The sequence below is a fragment of the Carassius gibelio genome, chromosome B2, assembly GCF_023724105.1.
Source record: "Carassius gibelio isolate Cgi1373 ecotype wild population from Czech Republic chromosome B2, carGib1.2-hapl.c, whole genome shotgun sequence".
NCBI classification, from domain to species: Eukaryota; Metazoa; Chordata; class Actinopteri; order Cypriniformes; family Cyprinidae; genus Carassius; species Carassius gibelio.
Genome location: NC_068397.1, coordinates 18,950,249 through 18,962,637, shown reverse-complemented (window position 1 = coordinate 18,962,637; position 12,389 = coordinate 18,950,249). Strand labels below are relative to the sequence as shown.

At 35.9% G+C, this 12,389-nt stretch overlaps 2 protein-coding genes across 6 annotated transcripts in view; one reads left to right on the top strand and one right to left on the bottom strand.

The window, feature by feature from the left end:
- LOC127950757 (transcription elongation factor A protein 1) overlaps window positions 1-12,389 on the bottom strand; it is a 174,441-nt gene that overhangs the window by 61,493 nt on the left and 100,559 nt on the right. The gene's annotated exons all lie outside the window — the stretch shown is intronic.
- LOC127950743 (catenin delta-2-like) overlaps window positions 2,407-12,389 on the top strand; it is a 72,035-nt gene continuing 62,052 nt past the window's right edge. For all 5 annotated transcript variants that reach the window (XM_052547979.1, XM_052547977.1, XM_052547976.1 and 2 more), the window contains exon 1: window positions 2,407-2,652. The gene's annotated coding sequence lies outside the window, so the exon portion shown is untranslated. The remainder of the gene's footprint in view (window positions 2,653-12,389) is intronic.

The following is a 12,389-nucleotide window of genomic DNA, read 5'->3' as shown; positions in this document are numbered from 1 at the left end:
AGTGGCGGTGGGAAATGCACTTTTGTATGACATATTAGGGAAATGCTGCTGTTTGTCACAATGTTTTCAACTCAGTTCTATCTTTGTCACGCTGCCTGGTCTCTGTTTCCCTGGGTGTCCACTAGTGGTCTCACTTCCCCATAAGCACCTCACCGCAGGCACTACAATTCCCACAAAGCCTTGTCCCTTCATCACAGTAATTGCACTCCTGTTAATTGCACTCAGGTGATAGTCGTTACCCTGCCTATATAATCCGGTCTGTTTCCATTTGTTTGTATGGAGTCCTTTCTTTCCGTCACCCAGTTTCTTCGCCTTCCTAGTTCCTGTTCCTGTTCCCATTCTTGTTCCTTCTCTGTTTGTTATTTATTCCTGTTCCTTCCCTGCTTGTTGTACTTTGATTTGGATTACCCATTAAAACCCACACTGCGATTGGTCTTCTCTATAAAATAAAGTTATATTGTCAGTGTAGCTGCTTTTTGTTAGGAGCTGGATATGTAGCTAAATAGGCTACTTTTAAAGTTAAGATTTGCTGTAGTTGATCTTCAAATTATAAGTGGTTTATAATTTTGGACTAACACTTCAGACTATCACTGCTTAAAGTATTTAACTGTATTACGTATAACAGAAGTGGTGCCAGTGCCCGTCTCGTGGTCCCAGAGTATGTTTTATTTACCGTGACAGCATAAAATCATTACTAATCATTACTCTAAACCAAAGAAAGATTTATCTCCAGATCATGAATTATAATGGGATGGGAGTTAATTGTGAGTATAGGGAAATAAGTGTTTGCCTTTTCATTCACTAAACTTCCTATGCTTCTCATTGCCACCGCAGTGAATGAACGCCTGTGTCGGCTGCTCCACAGCGGAAGCCCCCCTCCAGACACGCTGTCTCTATGTGTGTTGCTTTGGCTGATGGCTGGCAGAAATGGGATTAACAGTGTTTTCATACAGTGGTGCCTCTCACATGACATCATGCCAACATTTTCGTCTGCACTGAATACTTTTACAGACAAAGGCAGCAGCTATCTAAACTGATCAAACAGAAAATGTCCTTTACCACGCCTGAAAAGAGAAACCATCATCCCAAAACGATTCATATTTTTACAAATATGCTATTCCACAAATTTTATGGCAAATCTTTCTCAAAAAAATGTCTCTTAAAAAATGTTGTGGACGTTCGCCTCAGACAGCATGTCCACTGACAACCCATATTCTGTTAAATGACTGGCTGGAAAGCACTTTCTTGGTCTGGTAAACTGTAATCTGATTGGCTGACTTTATGCAGCTTTCAGGAATAATAGTGGAAAAAAAAAATTCAGTCCATCTGGAAATAAGGCAATATTCAAAAGATACAATAAGCAATACTTTTTTGAGAAATAAGTAATAACTGGATTTGTCAGTTTTTCAGAAGCACTTTAATATATATATATATATATATATATATATATATATATATATATATATATATATATATATATATATATATATACTGTATATATATGTGTGTGTGTGTGTGTGTGTGTGCATATTTTTTTAGTTTGAATGCTGTAACTGCAATTTGTAAAAATGTGCGTGTAAAATCTGCAAAAAATTGCAAAAGTATTGTTGCTTTCACATGCTGAATTTCCTAAATATAGATTACCAGCTTGTACATTTCCTAACCCCCTACATTCGTTGACTTATCCTCTTCAAAAGGGCAGTTTCAATAATGAAATTGTGGGTATAATAAAAATACATTTCAGTTTCGGTCATACACAAAGTTCTGGCATAAAACTCTAGATAGTCCGATAGGTCTAACTCAATATGACATAATGACTCTTGTATCGGTAACCAATAAGCTCACTGCTTAACATTCAAATACTTGGCTAGTGTTTGCTGTAGCAGTAGCAGCGCACTTCAGAAAACCTCCACCTTCCCCAGCTCCACCTGTATAGATCTGCTACGGTGTGATCAAGTTATGGAGGTTATTCATATATGTTATATGTTCAGCAAAAATATTTCTTATATGCTCACAACAGCATGTTGTGGATGCATTGGCAGTAGCAAGTCTCGGTACTTGCTCTGACGCAGCAACAGCGTAGCAGATCTATTTAGCCAAGACCAAATACATAAAAAATTGCCATGTACATTACCATGCTATTCCCACTGAAAGTTGTCATGACAGAAATACATTTATGTGCAGAATGATTTTATATATATATATATATATTGTCTAACTAATCTGTTTGACCACAAAAAAATAAGATGATTGTCATCAAGTCTGACACCGTCGTTCCAATGGGAGCTTAGAGGTGCGATTTGAAACATGAGCGCGAGATGTCGCTGTGGGACGCGTTGTCATCAATGCAGCAAGGTGCTCGGATAGGGATGGTCCAGAAGGGAAGAGGAGGAGGAGAGAGAGGGAGAAAGCAGGAGCTGCTGCTGCTGCTGCTGTGTCCGTGGCCACCCACCGCAGTTTCCCGGTCTTCTTCTATCCTTACCATTTTCCTAGGATACCTAGCAGATGCTATCCTTTCCTCGACACGCCAGCATCTCTTCTGCGTTCAATGCCAGTAGTTGGGAATGATTTCCGTGTGTCGCTCGCTGTGAATTGTCGGCATTAATTGGGGAGGGGAAGCGAGAAAAACGTTGTTCCTCTGGACATTATTCGGTAAGCGCAATGTCATTCCAGATGCATTTCCAGTTGTCACATTCCCCACCTACAACCACGATATCTGCCAAGAAAACGCTCGAAACAGTTGCGAACCCCCCGGTACGCGTATTAACAGCGCATGTTGTATGTGTTTGATAGCATGTGGATGTCGCTGGTTTTGTGTTTAGGTTTTTTTTTTATCGCGTTTAATGCACATATTCAGATGGCTGTGAGCGCAGGCTGGGAACTGAAAATGGAATCCATTAGAGAGCATCATTCTCCATCCAAGACGGATGGGAGGGGGAGCGCGAGCACAGAAAACCTATTACTTCCCTATTGACCTAAATTTCAATGATGTATTTATAAGATTACACTAGTCCACGGACATGACTGCTGCTTCTTTGTCTAGTTTGACAGCATGTTCCTCGCGATTCGTTATGAAATCCAAACTGTCAACGGCTTGGCTTGCAAAGTACCGTTTTCATTTGTGTCCATTCATTTTGAATTCTTGATTTACTGGTGGCCTACGTGTAGCCTCATTTTTTCTAGCATTACGGCTGAAAATTAGCATATTTGACCTTCTAACACAGAAAAATCCTTTGTAAGACATTGTTTAAATAGATGTTGAGTATTAAAGATGAATAAAGCCTATTCATTTAGGTGTGTTAATGAGGATATGGGATGGCTGTATGTGGCTAGACTGACCGCCTCTCTCTGCACTTGTTTAGGTGAGGCCGTCTTGAAAAAGAATAAACAATAATTCAGCTGGTTTAGAAACTATTATGCCATCATTTCATAAGTGTTTATTAATTTAAAGGTTATTTGAATAATATCTTTTCCCACACGTGGCACATTCATGTATATGTTATCCATAGTATGGTGGCGCTCACTTAAGCAAAAGCAGCTCATAAACAAGATAATTATGACATTTATGTCTTTTATTTTCTTACATTTTTAAAATAAATGTATGGTTAAAAAACTGTATATTTTACAGTTCCTAATTGTGTCTAAAATATGATATTTCATGCAGAGAATTCTGCAGAATTCTGATAATCCCCATTTACCCATACATTTAAAGGCTGGTGATTTATTTTACATATAAACAATATTATTAACAATAATTTACACTAAATTTATACTTATTTTAACTTTGTTAACTAGGCTACAATATACATATTCCCTTAATAATAACTATAATATATTATATATTATAGTGTAATTACCTTAAAATATAATATATTTTCCATGTATAAGGTGACTTACAGTTAAGCAATTAGTAGTTATTACTGGGAAATTTTACAGTGTAGGTATATTAGCAATTTTTATCTATTTTTTATTTTTTACAGCAACAAGAAGAGATGAAGTGTTTGCTGCAAAGGTTTGATTTACTAATACATTAATGCACAAAAGTACTTTCCCACAGAAAAAAAATCAAAAGAGATATAATGCAACAGAGAGAGAAAGAGAGGGAGATGGAGAGAGAGAGAGAATATTGATCGTTCAGGGGATCGGACACTCTCAGGTTGATCATAAATTATACATTGCTTATGGAATTTTTTCTTTTTTTTTCTTTTTTTTGTGCAGAAAGGTTTCAGCAGACCTGCCCCTGGTATTCAACATTTTAATGTGCTGATGCACCAACACTAAGAGCATGCTCTCAGAGAGCAACAGTGCATGACTGTGAAATATTGTATGCATACTGGTATTAACCTGCTAGCTACCGTATATGGCTGCATATGATTAATGGAGGAGCTGTGTATGTATTTTGTAACAGGTCGTGTACACTCTCACAGAATACCAGGATGAGCAGCTCTCCTGTTATTTGCAATATACAATCAAAATTAGTGCAAAATGCATTCAAAACACCCATAAACATTTATAACATTTTTAGCTAAATGTTACATGTTCAAAAATGCAATACAGATAGAAAACAGTTAGGACCTGACTTTCTCAATACATTTCCTGTGTAGTGCATAATCCAAACTTTCATCCAAATTTTTATAATTCATGAATGAAAACATTTTCTAACATGATATTGATGTACCGTTTACATGGTAATGCAATGTCTGATTTTAAAATAGGTTTTAAAGGATGCATTTTGAGATTTTAAGTTTTCAGTTGATATATAATTTCTGATGGTTTCTAAATGTGATAGAGAAAAAGGCAACAAATAATTCTTTTTTTTTTTTTTTAAACAAAGGTCAGAACTCCTGTAATGATATAGATTTTTGAGGGTGCACTCTTGTCATAAATTAATCTGTTACTTTCCAACATCATTTTTAACAAAAATCATTGGTAAAATATATATTTGGGAGTCTTAGACCTTTCCAACAATATATAGTTTGTCAAGATAAGATTAGATTTAATTGTAATATAGTGAAGTAAATGTAGGCTTCCCACAGAGGGTACGGGTGACAGTTAACAGGTTAAACCTGGTGTGAAGACATTAAAATGTGCAGAGTGCTGGTATTATTATTAATTATTAAAATGGTGCAGCACATGGAGCGCATAAGTATACTTATATTGGGCATTTTACTAATTTTGTAGGTTTTATTTGCCATAAATATTTAGTTATACATTTTTGATAATTTGTTTAACTTTTTTGTTCAGTATTCTGCTTAGGAGAAAGTAATAGACCTATTGATAAATATCAGACTTGACTCCAGCCACTTGGTATGGACTGACTCCTATCTCTTCTGATAATGACCCCAGAGATAAAGCGGGTGATGACACAGACTCTTGCCATTGTTGTCATCTGAGCTGACACCTACAGCTGATATATAGTTATAGCTGTCATACAGGAGGATATGAAAGCGCAGAGTCTTTTATATTTTTAAGAAGGTCTGCCAAATAGTGACCTGGAATTTGATGAATCTTTCATGGCTGGATTTGAGGCTTTATGTGTACATTTAATCTGTAGCTTGTTCCTGTACTACAGTAGTTAACCTCAAAGCATGTGAAAGAAAAAAGATTACTTAGCAAATATGATGTGTAGATGTTGTCCTCTCATATTTGAAGATCAATATCTATGAGTGGCTTCAGAGAGGCACTGTAAAATATGGCAGTAAATATCACAAGATTTTAGGAGATAGATATAGTAATGTTTTACAACTAAATAGTATTGAAAATTTCAAATTTTCACACTGGACATTACATATTAGTGACACTTTGTGATCAGATTTGATTTGTTAACATTAGTTAGCTTCATTGGTAAACATGAATTAACAATGCAAAATACTTACAAAGCAATTATTATTCTTAGTTAATGATAATTACAAAGTTTAGTAATACATTATTAAAATCAAAGTTGTATGTTAATGTATTTGAGCTAACATGAAGAAATAATGAATAGTTGTATTTTATTAAGTAAGTGATCATGTACATCCAGCCGGTTGTTATCGCAGAATAACCGCCGACAGGGTGATCGGGACCCCGATTATTAGCTAAACAAGCGCAAAGAAAAACTGTTCCTAGCAAGAATACAGCACCGACTTTAGTTACCCGGATGAGCCTGTGTTATCAGCATTTACTGGTTTTTATCGAGGGATAACATACCTCAGAATTTCGCGACTGACCAATCAGAATCAAGTATTCCACAGAGCCGTGTAATAACTAAGATTAATCAACACTGTAACAAATAGATCACTCATTTTTAGTTAATGTATTAACAGACTGGAACCAGTGGGAACTTATTTAAAAGTTATTTAAAATACTGTACTGCATGCTGGAAATCAAACCGTTTTGTTTACAGTAGTTGATTTAAAATATTTAGCTATTTCAGTACATGGCTTTCTGAATTTCTGGATAAATCAACCAGTACTACATTCACATCTTATATCACACTGTGCCATCTTGCTTCACAGTTATTGATTGTCATGAAAAAAGGACCTCAGAGGACTTTAGTATTGAGTTAATAATGATCTAATATTGTTGCACTGTCCGTCTTGTGGTCAGGCCAGTTGTTTTGTACGTTATAGTGAACAACTTTTTGTCTAGCGGAAGCTTTACGACTTTATGTACAGGTAGGATTATAATGGCAACAAATTGATTTGTTCATTTTGCAGTCTTTGTTTATTTTGCAATTATGAGCTAACAGAATCCTTTAGATTTGATCTGGAAGTCAAATAGCCTCCTCTTGCTAAATTCCCATGTGCGTTCAGTTGTCTTATTGTTAGTGGGCAGCGTCTTTTCCCAGCATTGCTTTGTAGAAAGATCAAGTGCTTGAGTGAGTGATCTTTCTTCAACTTCATTTAGCCAGTGTACCGTGGAAACATCTTCTTATATGTGCACTGCCAATGCACCGGGGAGCTGCCTTGCTTATGCACACACTGTCAGTGCTCCAGAAAAGACTTGATAGGAGGGCAAAAATACATTCCTACCTGACTGCATGGATTATACAGACCTGGAGTGGGGAGAGACAAGCTGTGCTCACTGAGCATTTGCACTTGTGATTAAGGAATCCACTGACACATGAAATATGAAATATGAGAGACAGTAGGGCCCCGGCTATCTATTTTTAGATTTGCCAACCAGAATAAATTCAAAAGGAAGGTTAGTGTTGTTTTTGCAAATGCTATTGTATTTTTTTTTTTTGTGTGTGAAGAATGGTTTAAAGTTCCCAACCTAACCAGCAATAGTTTGCTTTTTAAATTGAATAATTTAAAATATCTTGCATAATTTGGATGAGAATGGTGAGATTATTTATGCAATTGGTTTATCTGAATTATCTTTTTTTTTTATGATTATTTTCAGAGGTTTATCTTGATGTCAAATAGCCGTTGTGTGAATATGGTGCTATTATCACAAACTGGGCCATGAAGTTGCTTGTTATTATTAGATGGAATTCTTTATTCCGATTGATCAATTGTGGCATTCAGTCCACAATTGCTTTTTTTAGTGGCCGTTCAACTGGACAGCTGTCTTGACTGTTGTCACAGTTGTTTCATGTCTTTTGCAGCACAATATTGTCTCTTTCTCCTTATATAATACAATTATTTAATTTAAATCACAATTAAATCCATATCAATTAAATGCAAAAATGGATAAGCAGCTATGTGGCAAATTGGTTTTATAGAGTTTTTTTATATAAGTTTTATAGAGAGAGGCAGAACAAAGGTGTACTTTCCATAGATGATGCTATTATCTCAAATTAAAATATGAATTATTAAAAATAATGATAATGTAGTTTGTTGTTTGTCACTGTTACTTAAAATATTTTTTTATTCTATGTGATTGTATTTTTATTCCATACATTAAATATGAAAATACCTTGCAAAACAGAACATAATTTAGGAATTTAACAAAAAACAACAACAACAAAACATTCAGGATTGGACCATCTGCAAAAGTGCTAACTTTTTTTCAGGTTATGTCATATATATATATATATATATATATATATATATATATATATATATATATATATATATATATATATATATATATATATATATATATATATATATATATATATATATAGGGTTAGGGTTAGTTAGGGTTAGGTTAGGTTAACCGAAATAATTTGGTGATGTACTGTAATATGAAACTGTAATGAGTGTAATATTACTTTTTTCTTAGGGAAACTAATTAATTTAATTAGAATTTATATGACTTCTTATCCCCAGATTAATACTTATTTGATTTTATGGAAACCCCAAATTGATGTTGCAGTTGTTGTCACAGTCATATTATGAGAGGTTATATTAGCAATGGTAAGAATTAAACTATTTTGTTCAGGTTTTCACATCTCTCAAATAAGATAATTGAACTATTTTGTACTATTGCGATGTCTTAAGTGCCCTTGTCATTGTTTGACCAGTAGGGGTCCTCTTTGGCACCGCTCAGTGGCAAATTATAGAGGGTCCCAGCGTGTCGGTGAACTTATTATCTGAAGCAAACAAGTGAATGTTGCAATTAGCTTTACATAGCCAAACACACCAAATGGGCTGACATGACCCATTAACGTTGGCAAGGATATAGATATCCGTTCGATTCGCTTTCTTCATCCTTAAGGAGCAACACACCGCTTTTGTCTCAGAGAAATCAGTGGGTGTATTAATTTTCCACTGCTGTTCTTGTACATAGATAACACTAGTAAACACAGCTTTCAGCAATGTCAACTCTCTCCGGCAGCAGTCATTAATCCCATACTAGGTCAGGACTCTTACTGAGCCAGCCGTTTCTACCCAGAGCTACACAGGCATGGCAGCAATGTCCTCATGCCACGCTTGAAAAATCCAAGCCTTATACTGATATCCCATGATGCATTTTCCAGGCGTACTGCGGAATTGTGAATATATGTTTTCTGTCATTTCCCCGACACACCACAAATCATCAGCAGTTCCTTTCATGACAGATTTGAACAGTTAATCATGCAGTGATGTGTAAACAAACATTTTTTTTTTTTATCAGAAAGTTAGAAAAAAACTAAACCAAAAGCTTTTTTTCTGCGCTTTTTCAACCAGAGACCGAAATAGAAGACAAAGGGATAACTGTTTCGAGTTCTTAGTTCTTAATGCGAATAGGCTTTACCTTTTATATGCTGTTATGTACTTCTATTTAACAAAAATAAAGAGGGGGAGAGGTGGCCACTGAAAAAATTAAATGCACTCAAACATTACCACCAGAGACTATGGAGAAGAAAAGCCCTAATAAGCAGTGGTGCCTGTTTGATCACAGCGAGCCTCACATAATTACTCTTTATCATCGATGTCACGCTCAGCTGTCCTTTGAGAACATGATCCGAGGAGCATTTTAATTGCCTCACATTTGCGCTGCTTCTCAATGTATCATTGACATTTTGGGCAAGGAGACATGTCTTGAAAAACTATACAGTCTCCGCCAAGACTTTTGCTGATAGTTAATTAGCTCTTGAATGCCATGTGAGTGAAGGCATAACTAAGTTTAGTCTTTTACTGGTCACTCTTGTTTATGTATTTCGAAATGACTTATATAATACACGCGTCATGCAATTCTAGTCAACTAGAAATGTTTACAGGTACAGCAAAGACACGGTTAAATTAATATACCGATTGCAATATAAAAGACGCATTATCTCCAGTCCCATTTCGGTGCTTTGTGCAGGAGCGCATAACGTCATCTCCCAGGGTGCCAGCCTTACAGAAAAAGAGATTAGTTTCCTTTAAGACCTTATTGAACATTTTAATCTTGCAGTGTGCTCTGCATTTTATTGCTGTTTCATTCCCAACGTTGTCAGTCGTGTGTCGAGACGATAAATAAACAAATCTGTCCGCAGTCAGAATACAAAGAACTGATTAATGTCTGCGTGATTAATGAAGCTGTAAAAATATTTGTTTTCCTTTATCTTACCATCCCTCTGGCATGTAAGTTATATAACTAATATGCTTTGTAAGATTAAGAAATTAGTTTGAATGGTTTCACATGATAAATATTTATATTCCAAATGTTAGTTTTTAATGCATCGCCCTCATTTCTCTGTCTCATTAATTCTAGTAGCTAATCAAGTCTGAGTTTACACTGAAAATGCTGTTGGGTGTGTGAACGTGGGTGTGAGTGTAAACACAATATGTGCCTTTTGTTTGTGCATTTCGATACTTTAGTATCCTGGGGATCACATGACTAATCTGGGATTGCAGCTGTGATTCCCGCCAATGGCAGCATCAGTCGAACACCTTCGTGTCCTCTGAGTGTTGGTAGATTTTTCTGGAACATCTGGTGTTTCACTGGGTGATCAGATCATGGGAGGAAGTCTTCTGAATCCCACTGGAAAAAAAAAAAAATCTGAGGAGAGTAAACCATTTTCAAAAGCATATGGCCATTGTCTTAATAGGATATAAAGGGGATGAAAATGCAAAAGCAGAGCTGATCTCTCGAATGAGATGTTTAATGCATAAAACAAGATTAAGAGGTTGTGAGATTGCATGGTGTAAAACAAATCTGATTACTTCAAATTTGGTCAGATGTTGGGACTGAGGTTCTCTAGTCCTGATTTCTGGGGTCTGTTTTTGTAGAGATTGTTGCTATGGGTTGTAGCCTGTATAATCCCTAAGGATAGACGATGCAGTAATTCCATTGGGTGCAATCGCTTACATCATCTTATATGAACCTACACATTCAGCAAACACATGCTCACAATGAAAGAAAAATCTGCATAACCAATGCTTGAATATTTATTTTGTTTTTATCATAAAACTTTAAAACATATAGAGCTGTATGTTAATGCACATCCAATAAGAAATATCAGCCGAGTGGTTTGCCGCCCCAAACCACCCTGAATAATCAGCGTAAAGCTTCTTGAGAAGAATTAGTTGCCGTGTGCCGCATCACCGATATGATCAACTGTAAGCCTCACGGTTGCCTTCTTGGTGAGAGACTGTCATAATGGATTGATATCTCTATGGAAACGGGAGCCTGTTAGCGGGCTCAAGCATGATGTCATAGACAAATTAGGCATTCAGACATGTGTGGCTGCGAGCCCAGGTTGTTGTAGAGCTTTCAGTGACATTCATTATGAATATTTCACAAATTTGATCAATTAATGTCAATTTCTCCTTTTCAGCTATTTGATATCCGCAGCTACGCCAGTGGAAAGGCTTCAAATGTCTACATTCACCTCAGTGGTTTCAGACAAAAGTCAGTGGGGAAGCACAATCAAGTATGTTATTCAAAAAATGTAGCTTTTGTCACTTTAAATGAAAAAGCGCCACTGAGGAAATGAAATGGGATATAACCGCTTGTGGCCAACAATGGCTCCGGCTCTTCCACTGTTCAATTTGTTTAGCGTTTGACAATGAAATTGAGGTTGTGTTACGGGATTTTTCTGTTTACCGTCTTGAGCCGATCGGACAGATAGAGCCGGGGCCATTGTGCGGGGCGTTTTAGTAAAATTACAGTAAATATTCACTGAGCAGCGCAGGTCTGTTTCTGAGGTAACTGCGGCCTTGGAGTGATTGTAGCTATCATGTGACTCCATACAATTAGGCTTTTTGACTTATTTCTAAATAATGCCTTTTCGTTTTCTTTCTTTTTCCACTAAACACACAGAATGTTATGCCAGTTAGATTATGTATGGTCTATTCAGCATGCTAAGAGTTTTGCCATTTCCTTTTAATTTGAAATATGATTGTGAGTCAGAAATCAGAGTACTCATTACATGTTCATTTAGATTAATGCATCCTATAACAACTCCCCTAGTTGATTTATTGTGCTTACAAGGCACAGCCAATTCTTAGTGCACAATCCTGTTCCAGCAAGCATTTGTATGTTTTGTTATGAGAAGTTCTCTACATACAGTATAATAAACAGCGCTGAATAAAATGTCAATTTTCAATATTCCAAGAAAAACTCAGCATCAAAGAAAGCTAACAGTGTGCTTGATTTTAATGATATATGCCTTGTATGCAAGCTGATTATGATCAAAATTGCATGAATATTACATGATTATTCTGTATAATGACATAAAAGGAGATATTTATTTGCTTTTTTCTTTGAAAATGTTGCCAGGGCAAGTCAGTGGTGAAGTGGTGTTTACTTCGAATAGTGAACATTCAGATTCTGTTAAGTGATTATTGTATGCAGAGAATTTCTCATAGCAAAACATGAAAAGGCTTGCTGGGGATGCAGTGTATTTTATCACACTACTTTTAAAAAGTTGAAGGTCGGCAAGATTTTTCAGTGTTTTTGAAAGGATCAGAAAATGCATAACACAGTAATATTGTGAAATAGTATTGCAATTTCAAAATATTTTAAAACGTAGGTTATTCCTTTGACGTCAA